This window comes from Apodemus sylvaticus, chromosome 20 (genome assembly GCF_947179515.1).
Source record: "Apodemus sylvaticus chromosome 20, mApoSyl1.1, whole genome shotgun sequence".
Taxonomy (NCBI): domain Eukaryota; kingdom Metazoa; phylum Chordata; class Mammalia; order Rodentia; family Muridae; genus Apodemus; species Apodemus sylvaticus.
This window is the reverse complement of record NC_067491.1, coordinates 57,373,289-57,386,052: the sequence shown is the minus strand read 5'-3', so window position 1 is coordinate 57,386,052 and position 12,764 is coordinate 57,373,289. Positions and strand designations below refer to the sequence as shown.

The window sequence follows — 12,764 nt, the reverse complement described above, 5'->3', positions numbered from 1 at the left end:
GAAGTTTTCCCCTTTGCCAGTGGGTTCAAGGCTCTTTCCCACTTTCTTGTCTATTATATTTAGTGTATCTGGTTTTATGTTGAGGTCTTTGATGCACTTGGACTTGAGCTTTGCACAAGGTGACAAATATGTATCTATTTTTATTTTTCTACATACAGACAGCCAATTAGACCAGCACCATTTATTGAAGATGCTTTCTTTTTTCCATTGTATATTTTCAGTTTCTTTTTCAAAGATCAAGTGTCCATAAGTGTGTGGTTTTATTTCTGGGTCTTCAATTCTATTCCATTGATCAACATGTATATCTCTGTACCAACACCATGCAGCTTTTATCACTATTGCTCTGTAGTAAAGCTCGAAGTCATGGATGGTGATTCCCCAGCCATTCTGTTATTGTTAAGAACTGTTTTGATATCTTTGCTCCTGTGACTGTGTAGAGGTGTAGACAGGTACACGGGGATCACCTGAGTAGAAGAGCACTTGGGACACACACCACCATGGCTCCATCTACACCCAGGAGCTTGGCAGCACCACAGACAGCTGGGCACCTACCTTGCCAGGGGTCATCTACCCTGCAGAGAGGCGGTTAGAGGGAGTCCCACCTTTAGAGATTAGGCGCCACTATTTTTGTTCCTGTGACTCTGTAGAGGTGCAGACAAGTATGCAAAGATCACCTGAGTAGACGAGGACTTGGGACATGGCCCACCCAGGGTCCCACCTGCACCCAGGAGCTGAGCAGCACCACAACAGCCATCTGTGTACCTAATCTGCTAGGGGATATCTGCTCTGCATTGAGTCCCACAATTAGAAGTAAGGCCAACATCTTCTCTCCTGTGACTGAGCAGGCTGTTGCAGCCAGGAACACAGAGAACACCTCAGTGTAAGGTCATTTGGGACTTGGTCTGCCAGGACCCAACTTGCACCCAGGAGCTGGGAAGCCCCACAGCAATCTGTGCCAGGGGAAAGCCAGTCACCCAGGGGTGCTATGATAGGCTTGCAGGCACACAGGAGGTACAAGCACCAGTCAGTGACAGCAGGACCAACTAACACCAGAGATAACCAGATGGCAAAAGGCAAAGGTAAGAATGTTACTAACAGAAATCAAGGCAATATGGAGGCCTTCAAGAAGGACATAAATAACTCCCTAAAAGAAACACAGGAGAACATAAATAAAGAGGGAGAAATACTTCAAGAACTAAGGGAAAACACAACAAATCAGGTGAAGGAATTGAACAATGCCATACAGGATCTAAAAATGAAGGTAGAAACAATAAAGAAATCACAAAGGAAAACAACTCAGGACATAGAACACCTAGGAAAGAAGTCAGGAGTCACGGATCCAAGCATCAACAACAGAATACAAGAGAGAGAAGAGAGAATCTCAGATGCAGAAGATACCATAGAAAGCATTGACACAACAGTCAATGAAAATGCAAAATGCAAACAGCTCCCGACCCAAAACATCCAGGAAATCCAGGACAAAATGACAAGACCAAACCTAAGGATTATAGGTATAGAAGAGAGTGAAGATTTCCAACTTAAAGGGCCAGCAAATGTCTTCAATAAAATTACAGAAGAAAATGTCCCTAACCTAAAGAAAGAGATGCCCATGAACATACAAGAAGCCTACAGAACTCTAAATAGATTTTTACCGGAAGAGAAATTCCTCCCCTTGCATAATAATTAAAACACCAAATGTACTAAACAAAGAAAGAATATTGAAAGCAGTAAGGGAAAAAGATCAAGTAACATATAAAGGTTGCCCTATCAGAATTACACTGAATTTCTCACCAGAGACTATGAAAGTCAGAAGAGCCTGGGCAGGTGTCATAGAGACCCTCAGGGAACACAAATGCCAACCCAGACTCCTATATACAGCAAATATCTCAATTACCATAGAGGGAGAAACCAAGGTATTTCATGACAAAAACAAATTTACGAAATATCTTTCCACAAATCCAGCCTTTCAAAGGATAATGAATGGAAAACACCAACAAAAGGAGGGAAAATACACACTAGAAATAGCAAGAAATTAATCTTCCTTCAACAAACCCAAAAGAAGATAATCATACAAATATAAAAATTACATCAAAAATAGCCGGAAGCAACATTCACTATTCCTTAATATCTCTTAACATCAATGGACTCAATTCCCCCAATAAAAAAGACATAGACTAACAGACTCAGTGTCAAAGACAAACACTACGTCAGAGTAAAAGGCTGGAAAACAGCTACAGACTCATTCTGACAGAAGAAAACTTCCTAAGCAGAACACCAATGGCTCAGGTTCTGAGATCAATGATTGATTAAGGGAACTTCATGAAACTGCAAAGCTTTTGTAAGGCAAATGACACTGTCAGCAAGACAAAACAGTAGCCTACAGATTGGGAAAGGACCTTCACCAACCTTGTATCTGACAGAGATGTCGTGCTCAAGAAGTTAAATAGCAACAACCCAAATCAACCCAGTTAATAAATGGGGCACAAAGCTAAACAGAGATTTCTCAACATAGAAATCTCAAATGGCTGAGCAGCTCATAAGGAAATGTTCAAAGTCCTTACTCACCAGGGAAATCTCAGCATAACTGAGATTCCATCTTACATGGGTAAGGATGGCTAAGATAAAAAACTCAAGTGGCAGCACATGCTGGTGAGGATGTGGAGCAAGGGGAACTCTCCTCCATTACTGCTGGGATTGCAGATTTGTACAAGCACTGTGGAAATCAAGTTGGCAGTTTTTCTGAAAACTGAGAATATTCCTACTCAAGACCCAGCTATGCCACTCCTGGGCATATACACAAGAGATGCTCCCCATCCCACGAGACACTTGATAATCCTCTTCATAGCAGTTGTACATGTCTGAGCCAGAAATTGGAAACGACCTAGATGTTTCTCCAATGAAGACTGTATAAAGAAAATGTTTTACATGTTTGCATGGTATGTACTCACTTGTAAGTTGAGATTAGACATAAGCAACAGGATACTCCTGCTACATTCCACAAACCTAAAGAAGCTACACATGAAGGATGGTACAAGCAAGGATGCTTGAACTTCATGTAGCCGGAGGAATAAAATAGTGATAAGAGTCAGATGGAGGGAGGAAACTGAGAACTGGGTGGGAGAGGAGATAGAAAGGGGAATGGGGAAGGGTCAGGTGTGGGGAAGGACAGAAGGGATGTCTAGATGGCCATTAGAATAAATGGAATTCTGCTTCTCATAGGAGGGTGTATAGGTGACATCTTCAAGAAAAGCCAGAGACCTGGGATAAGGAAGACCCCCAAGAATCAATGGAGATGTCTTTAGCTGTGACTCCAAGGATTGGGGATACAGAAACTGAAGAGGCCACCTCCTGAAACAAGGAAGCAGGAAGACCAGGGGAGTCATAGGGACACCAACTGTCTTAGTCAGGGTTTCTATTCCTGCACAAACATCATGACCAAGAAGCAAGTTGGGGAGGAAAGGGTTTATTGAGCTTACACTTCCACGTTGCAATTCATTACTAAAAGAGTCAGGACTTGAACTGATGCAGAGGCCATGGAGAGATGTTTCTTACTGGCTTGCTTCCCCTAACTTGCTCAGCCTGCTCTCTTATAGAACCCAAGAATACAGCCCAGAGGTGGTACCACCCACAAGGGGCCCTTCCCCCTGATCACTAATTGAGAAAATGCCTCACAGTTGGATCTCATGGAGGCACTTCCCCAACTGAAGCTCCTTTCTCTGTGATAACTCCAGCCTGTGTCATGTTGACACTCAAAACCAGCCAGTACACCAACCCACCTTAAAATTCCAACCAAAAATTTATCCTGTCTACAAAAAAATGCAGCCATGAGGAATGGAGCAGAAACTGAGGGAACCACCAACTAATACCTGCCCCCACTTGAAACTCATCCCAGGGCAAGCAACAATCCCTGACACTATTAATAATACTCTGTTATGCTTGCAGAAGGGAGTCTAGCATGACTGTCTTCTGTCCTCTAAGAGGCTCCACCCAGCAGATGACTCGGACAGATCCAGACAGCCACAGCCAAACTGGATGGAGCTTGGGGACACTTATGGAAGAATAAGAAGGATTGTGGGCCCTAAGGGAATGGGATTTCCACAGGAAGACAGACAGAATCTACTAACCTGTATCCTTTGGATTCTCAGGGACTGAACCACCAACTAAAGAACACACAGGGGTAGACCTAGCCCTCCCCATACATATATAACAAATATGCAGCTTGCTCTTCATGCAGGTCCTGAACAACTAGAGCAGGAACTATCTATCCTAAGGGCTGTTGCCTATATATGGGATATGTTCTCTCTGGGCTGCCTTTTCTGGCCTCAGTAGGAGAGGATGCACTTAGCATAAAAAAGACTTGATGTGCCAGGGTGGGGGTGTAACCAGAGATGGTCCCCACTGGCTCAGAAAGGAAAGAGGGATGAGGACAGGTGATATGAGGGAGTGGCCAGGAAAAGAGCAGTAAATGGTATGTAAAGTGAATAAGTAAAAAGAAATATTAAATAAAAAATTATTAAAAAACATTTTTGCTTGCTGGTGCAATTACCTCACAACATGAAGTCATGTGTGCATCCTTGATTTTGTTTATTTGATCTCTTATGGGTCAGGACCAAATTGATCCTCTTATTATAGCTCTGTAATACATCTTAAGATATGGAATGGTATTCCCCACAATATTTTCCTCTTTGCTTCTGATGCTATTGGTACTCTGGGGTCTTTTGTGGTTCCATATGAAGGTAAGGTTCACTTTTTTCTATTGAAATGAAGAATGAAATGAGGATTTTCGGGGGGGTGGTGGTTGAATCAAACCTATAAAAGGTTTTGGTATAATACTCATTCATTTGATGTAATATTCATTTTACCAATCCAGGAGTAAGACATTGTCTTTATCTCTTTCTTCAGAGGTTTAAAGCTTCCATTGTAGATTCCCATCACCTCTTTGTTGTTCATTTCCAGGCACTTTATTTTCTTTGAGTCTGGTGGAGTGGAGTATGCTCATGATCTTTCTCATTTTTTTAATGTTTGATGTTTTTAATGTTTTGATGTTTTAATGTTTGATTTTTTTAATGTTGATGTATAGAAAAGCTATTGATTTATGCATATTGAATCTCTATGCTGCCACATTGCTGAATTTGTCTTTTCTAGAAGGTTTTTGTTCAGATTCCTGGGATCTCTAATATCTAGCATCTTGTCCACTGTAAACTGGGATAGTTGGATATCTTCCTTCCTGATTGTGTGCCTCTAATTTCCTTCCCTTGCTTATTACCTCAGCTGCACTTTGAGAACAGTGAAGATAGAAAGTGCTATTGACAATGTTTGGGAGCCCCAGATGTCGCTGTCCCATTACTGCATTCAGAGGGGTTGATTGATTTAATCTTTAATCCATATCAGATCATGTTGGCTGAGGGTTTCTCACATATATCTTTTCACTAGGCTGAAGTATTGTCCCTGTGGTTCTACATCCTCCTAAGACTTTTATCATGAGGACATAACGTATTTATCAAATGTATTTTCTGCATCTAGATGATATGGTTTGTATAATTAAATTCACCAATGTGGCTTATTACATTACAGACTTGCATATATTTGACTATCCTTATATTCAGGTGGTTCAAGTCAAAATGATGGGCCATCTTTGTGATGCATGTTTGTATTCTGTTTGCAAGTATGGTGTTTTTTTTTTTTTTTGTTTTTGTTTTTGTTTTTGTTTTTTTGACAATCCATGGCATTTTTATTGAGCCTTTTAGTTTATGAGGTAAAAGGAAAAGCAGCTCTCTTGAATACTTTACATGACTGTAGGAATATATCTGAGACTTAAGGGGAGTTAGAGGGAATTATGTTTCTCAAAAGTTGAGATCAAGTAAACAAACTTTAACTCTTTAAATTTTCCTGTTGTCTCTTCCGTCATGATAGTAACAAGCTCTAATTGGCCACATTAGGTTTTTATCCTTACTGATGTCCGATCTGAAGTACCGGTTTCAGTCAATATCTACTAGTTCCACTTCAAAAGTGAGCTTGGAGTTTGGTGGAATTCTGGCATCGGGCTGTCCTTTCTTTCCGTAGGCCTATTCTGGTTCAATCTCCAGTCGTGCCTTTTCTTCTTTATTCATAGTCAAGAATGCTCCATCCCATCTTCTGTTAACCTTGCCTACTCCAACCTTAAAACTTAAAAGGCTTGGCATTTTTCTTCTTTGACCTTCTTTGAATATTAGGATCAAAAACAGTTTCATCTGGGAGTGTCCCCATTTACCAGCAATGAACAACAACTCGCTTTTTTTGTATGTTTTTTTGATTTATAGATATATTTATTTACATTTCAAATGATTTCCCCTTTTCTGGACCCCCACTCCCCGAAAGTCCCTTCAGTCCCCTTCCCTCCACCTGTTTTCCCACCCAACGCTTCCCACTTCCCTGTTCTGATTTTGTTCAATACTGCTTCACTGAGTCTTTCCAGAACAAGGGGCCACTCCTCCGTTCTTCTTGTACCTCATTTGATGTGTGGATTATGTTCTGGGTATTCTAGTTTTCTAGGTTAATATCCACTTATTAGTGAGTGCATGCCATGATTCATCTTTTGAGTCTGGGTTACCTCACTTACTATGATGTTCTCTAGCTCCATCCATTTGCCTAAGAATTTCATGAATTCATTGTTTCTAATGGCTGAATAGTACTCCATTGTGTATATATACCACATTTTTTGCATTCACTCTTCTGTTGAGGGATATCTGGGTTCTTTCCAACTTCTGGCAATTATAAATAGGGCTGCTATGAACATAGTAGTACATATATCCTTATTACATGCTGGGGAATCTTTTGGGTATATGCCCAGGAGTGGTATAGCAGGATCTTCTGGAAGTGAGGTGCCCAGTTTTCGGAGGAACCGCCAGACTGATTTCCAGAGTGGTTGTACCAATTTGCAATCCCATCAGCAGTGGGGAAGTGTTCCTCTTTCTCCACATCCTCGCCAACACCTGCTGTCTCCTGAATTTTTTTTTATTTTTTATTCGATATATTTTTTATTTACATTTCAAATGATTTCCCCTTTTCTAGCCCCCACTCCCCAAAAGTCCTATAAGCCCGTTCTCTCCCCCTGTCCTCCCACCCACCCCTTCCCACTTTCCCGTTCTGGTTTTGCCCTATACTTCTTCACTGAGTCTTTCCAGAACAAGGGGCCACTCCTCCTATCTTCTTGTACCTCATTTGATGTATGGATTGTATTTGGGGTATTCAAGTTTTCTAGGTTAATATCCACTTATTAGTGAATGCATACCATGAGTCACCTTTTGAGTCTGGGTTACCTTACTTAGTATGATGTTTTCTAGCTCCATCCATTTGCCTAAGAATTTCATGAATTCATTGTTTCTAATGGCTGAATAGTACTCCATTGTGTAGATATACCACATTTTTTTGCATCCACTCTTCTGTTGTGGGATACCTGGGTTCTTTCCAGCATCTGGCAATTATAAATAGGGCTGCTATGAACATAGTAGAGCATGTATCCTTATTACATGGTGGGGAATCCTCTGGGTATATGCCCAGGAGTGGTATAGCAGGATCTTCTGGAAGTGAGGTGCCCAGTTTTCGGAGGAACCGCCAGACTGATTTCCAGAGTGGTTGTACCAATTTGCAACCCCACCAGCAGTGGAGGAGTGTTCCTCTTTCTCCACACCCTCTCCAACACCTGCTGTCTCCTGAATTTTTAATCTTAGCTATTCTGACTGGTGTAAGGTGAAAACTCAGGGTTGTTTTGATTTGCATTTCCCTAATGATTAATGAAGTTGAGCATTTTTTAAGATGCTTCTCTGCCATCCGAAGTTCTTCAGGTGAGAATTCTTTGTTTAACTCTGTACCCCATTTTTTAATAGGGTTGTTCGGTTTTCTGGAGTCTAACTTCTTGAGTTCTTTATATATATTGGATATTAGCCCTCTATCTGATGTAGGATTGGTGAAGTTCTTTTCCCAATTTGTTAGTTGCCGATTTGTCCTTTTGATGGTGTCCTTTGCCGAACAGAAACTTTGTAATTTTATGAGGTCCCATTTGTCAATTCTTGATCTTAGAGCATATGCTATTGGTGTTCTGTTCAGAAATTTTCTCCCTGTACCAATGTCCTCAAGGTTCTTCCCCAGTTTATTTTCTATTAGCTTCAGAGTGTCTGGCTTTATGTGGAGGTCCTTGATCCATTTGGATTTGGGCTTAGTACAAGGAGACAAGGGTGGATCAATTCGCATTCTTCTGCATGCTGACCTCCAGTTGAACCAGCACCATTTGTTGAAAAGGCTATCTTTTTTCCATTGGATGTTTACAGCCCCTTTGTCGAGGATCAAGTGGCCATAGGTGTGTGGGTTCATTTCTGGATCTTCAATCCTGTTCCATTGATCTGCCTGCCTGTCACTGTACCAATACCATGCAGTTTTTAAGACTATTGCTCTGTCGTATTGCTTGAGGTCAGGGATACTGATTCCCCCAGATTTTCTTTTGTTGCTGAGAATAGTTTTAGCTACATGTCCACAGACTGAGTACTTTCCTGCTGTTTCCATAAACTCAGAGGTTTGGGTTTCTGTTTATGTGACTTCGTTTATTTGGGGGCTTTGTTTACAGCTTTGCCTTCCTGTTGTTTGCTTGTTTGTTTATTTTTATTTTGCTTTCTGGATTAACATCCATGTGTTTTCCTTCCTTCTCCCTCCTTTCTCCTTCCTTTCTTCCTTTCTCTTTCCTTCTTCAGTTTGTTTTATTGTTCTTTGGAGACTGGGTTTCTTTGTATGGCCTTGGCCAAACTGTAACTTTCTGTGTAGACCAGGGTAGCTTCAAACTCAAAGATTTGCCTGCCTCCTGAGTGCTGGGATGAAATGTGGGAAGAAACCTGAGTAGCGTCCCTCCCTGGCCAACATCGATATTTGTTTTCCTAACTTCTCTTTTGACTTTGTCACTGTCTGTTACTCTCTAGCTCATCCTGCCTCTTATCCTCCAGTCTCCTCCAGTTCCCCTTTCCTTTAATTCAACTTCAAATCACCAGTATCCTGCATATAAGGAAAAAATTGTGGTATTTGTCTCTGTTGGACTAAGATGTTCTGTATAACAGAGTGACCTCAACATCCATTCCAGAAAAATACTGACAAATTTTCATTCTTATTCATAGTATCTACATCCCGTGTAGATACTGTATCTACTGGGGCAAGTTGCATCCCACCCATTTCTGGGTAAAGCTATCTTGATGTTGAAGTGTGGCCTTTAGCTCAGTGCTTTCCCTTCATGATGGACGTCTTGGGTAAGCTTGTCAATGTTCTGCTCCTTTGAAATGGGGATCCTTGTTCTCCTGGCTAAAATGTTGTCTTCCATCGCCCTTGCTCTCTTTCGGCTCTGAGCCTTCTTCCTTCTTTCCATCCTCTGTATTTGTCTTTGCTTTGTTCTGGTTTCCCTGTGTCCTTAGGCAGAGCCAGACCTGTCTATGTAGGATCTGTGTCTCTTAATCTCAGAATCTCTAGTAGTAACCTATCTTAGAAGGAATTCTGATCTGTTTTCCCTGCCATCTTTGCTTGCTGTAGCTCCTGGTGACCAAGAGAAGGGAAGTGCGATGTCGGGGGACCTCGAGGCCAGTTGTCATGAAGGGAACCCCCTGGCACAGCATTACTATATCCTGGGCACCCTAGATAAAGGGTTGTTTGCAGAAGTCAAAGTGGCTCTCCACCTTATGACCCAGACCATGGTAGCCATCAAGATATTGAAAAGGGACACAAATATAGACTTCCTGGTCATCTCTGAGATAGATCTTGTGAAATCCCTGAACCATAGTCACATAATACAGTTGTTCCAGATATTCGAGACAAGGCACAAAACGTACCTGGTGATGGAATATGCAGCCCGGGGATCCCTGCTGAAACACATCAACAAGTGTGGGCGTCTGGACGAGGAAGAGGCACGTAGGATATTTACAGAACTCTCTTTGGCCGTCAACTATATCCACAGTCAGAATATTGTCCACCGAGATATTAAGGCCGAGAACATCCTATTGGATTGGGAGGGGCATGTGAAACTGACTGACTTTGGCTTAGGCAAAAGACTGGCCTCTGGGGAAAAGTTCAAAGGATTTTGTGGCACACCACAATATTGTGCTCCTGAAGTGTTTGATCACAAACAATATGATGACCTCCCAACTGACATCTGGAGTCTCAGTGTAGTATTATACTATTTAGTTATTGGCCACCTTCCCTTCATAGAGACAGTGCACTCCAAGATAAAGCATCTGATTCTAGCCCGGAGCTGTTGGATCTCGTATCACCTGTCTCCAGAGCTTCGAGACCTATTAAAGAGATTAATGACTATAGACCCCATAATGAGGCCATCCATTAAAGAAATATTGGTACACCCGTGGCTGTGCCATGATCAAGACCCATTGAGATCTTCAGAGGAAATCCCTAGAGAACCAGAATCCAACCTCGCTTTTGACATGTTTCTTATGGGGTACAACATTAAAGAGCTCAGGGAGGCTTTGAGGGAACAGAAGTACAATCATGATATGGCGACTTATTTGATTATAAAAAAGAAGTATACCAGGCAGCCCCAATTTTATCACGATGGAGGGCAGGGCAGTACTCAGGACCCTACAAAAGCCCCCAACACTCCTTGGCCTGTAAGGAAGGGAACCAGTGCCCGTACTCTTTCCACCTTCACTTTGCCCACTCTCTCTGAGCTGCCCGGATGTGGAAGGAAAGGCTGTAGGTGGAGGCATAGTGTACCTCCCAGCCTTTCTTCCCTTGAGAGTAGCATTCTGGAGAACACCTCCCCACTCCAGGGGCTTATGCCTCATGTTGGAAAGAGCACATTCAGAGAGAAGGAGAGAAGCATCAACTCCACAAAATCATCATCAAGAAAAAGAAAGGCAACAACAACGCTAATCTCATCATCAGGAACCCCATGGTCACTTTTCATATCCACACAATCCTCAACCTTTGAAAACACGCAAGATATGGCCCAAGAGAGCTCCAGTGCTACAGACACAAGTAGCAGCATGTCCTCCTGGGAATCCAGAACCAGAAGCCCCTCCCCCAGTGAGGAGAACCAGGAAGAGAATATAGGCATCGAATCCTTACAAGACACCACCAGCTCATCCTCAAGGGAAACAGTCCATCAGGAGCAGCTCCGAAGGAGGTCCCAGGGTGTGCCAAGAGTCCCACTGAGAAAGTGGGCCTGGAGGGGCCTGAAGAAGAGGATTTCCAAAGCCTTAAGGAACTTGTGTTGCTGCCTCCCAGTGAAAAATAACAAGGTCATGGCAGCCAATGAAGAGTGCTTCGGAGACACAGGCTGAAACTAGTAGGTGGGGTGTGATTAGAAAGGATGGACTCTCTAGTTCCTCCTTCCCTTAACATATACCAGCATGCACATTGAGGGTGTTGGTGACATTGGGTCTATCATTCCAGAGAGAAAAATCCCATCCTGTTCTTCCTCCTCCTAAGACTACACCCTTCCTCCAAAACATGTAGACAGCAGAGGATAGTGGCCTAATGCTAGGCAAGGATTCTGGAAATGTGTGAAAGGATGAATGGAGCACTTGGGCGGAATCAGCCTGAGGTCCCATGCCATCACAGGGCCAGCACAGCCAAGCATAAGTCCTGCAGATTTCTAAGATTTCTTCTGTCTGTTTCACGGGCTATCAGAGGCCCTGTGGTCCCTGGAGGATGATACCAGAGAGTGGAGAGGAATCTGCAGAGGATGCAGACAGGAGCAGGGAGGACAGAGCCAGACAGGAATTTCAGGTGGCTGTGTGGCAGAGAGAAGATCTGTCTATAGTGCAGGTTTAAATTAGAGGCAAAATGTTATTTTCCCCTGAAGTCTGAAGGAAGATTCTGAGAAGTTCTGAATGATTTTCCTCCCGTCCCCTGTAGGGAGTTCCACACTGGGCAGCAGTCCCAGGATAGCTGTGGCCCAGTGAGTTAATCTTCACAGCACTCAGAAGCCCCTGGAAGAAACATCCATGGAGTGCTAGTGGTTACCAAGGATACTGAGAAGAAACACCAGACTTCAGAGAACCTTCATGCACAGTGAGAATGTCAGCTCAGCAGCCTGTCTCCAGGTGTACTTGTGAGCTGAGGAGAGAGTGGTCCTGGAGGCAGATGAAGGAACCCAGAAGACCTGACCTGTTGCATGTATCCAACAGATATGTCTGATATTGTAAGAGGAGGTAACAGAACTGCGAAGCCATGAGTGTCCATTGGAGTCCAGAATTGAATACAGAGTGGGTGGAGATGGTTCAGACCCACAGCTCTGATGCAGAGCAGAGCATCCTGATTACTGCATAGTCACACTGAGAGAGATCCTGAAGCCCTCACAAAACTACCAGCTCTAGTCTCTGATTGTGTATGTTGCACTCAAATTTTAGCCATTTGATGAGTATTCTTTACATCTGGTTGGACACACAACACACCCACACAACACACACACACAGAGACACACAAAGAGGCACAGTCAATACTAATGCTGTTTCCTTGAAGTGGAGAGAGCCCACGTTACAAACAAGGTAATTTCATAGTTTGAGGGACTCTGCCTTCTGTAACCTTTCCCCAAATCAATTTTCTCTTGTCTCCACTCCCTTCTGACAAAGTAACTCCCTATTCTCATCCTTTCTGGGAGTCATGGGAAGTGAGCATGGGCATTGTTCCCCACTTTGGCCCAGGGTACACAGCCATGTGCAAGGTGAGGCTTACCTATGCACCATCTTTTGAGGAGTTCCAAGGTTAGATCTGAAGCACTTGCCATTTGATTCCAGAGA

At 42.9% G+C, this 12,764-nt stretch overlaps 1 pseudogene; it reads left to right on the top strand.

Moving 5' to 3' along the window:
* Positions 1–9,572: 9,572 nt before the first annotated feature.
* Positions 9,573–10,381, top strand: LOC127670614 (sperm motility kinase X-like; annotated as a pseudogene).
* The last annotated feature ends 2,383 nt before the right edge of the window (positions 10,382–12,764 follow it).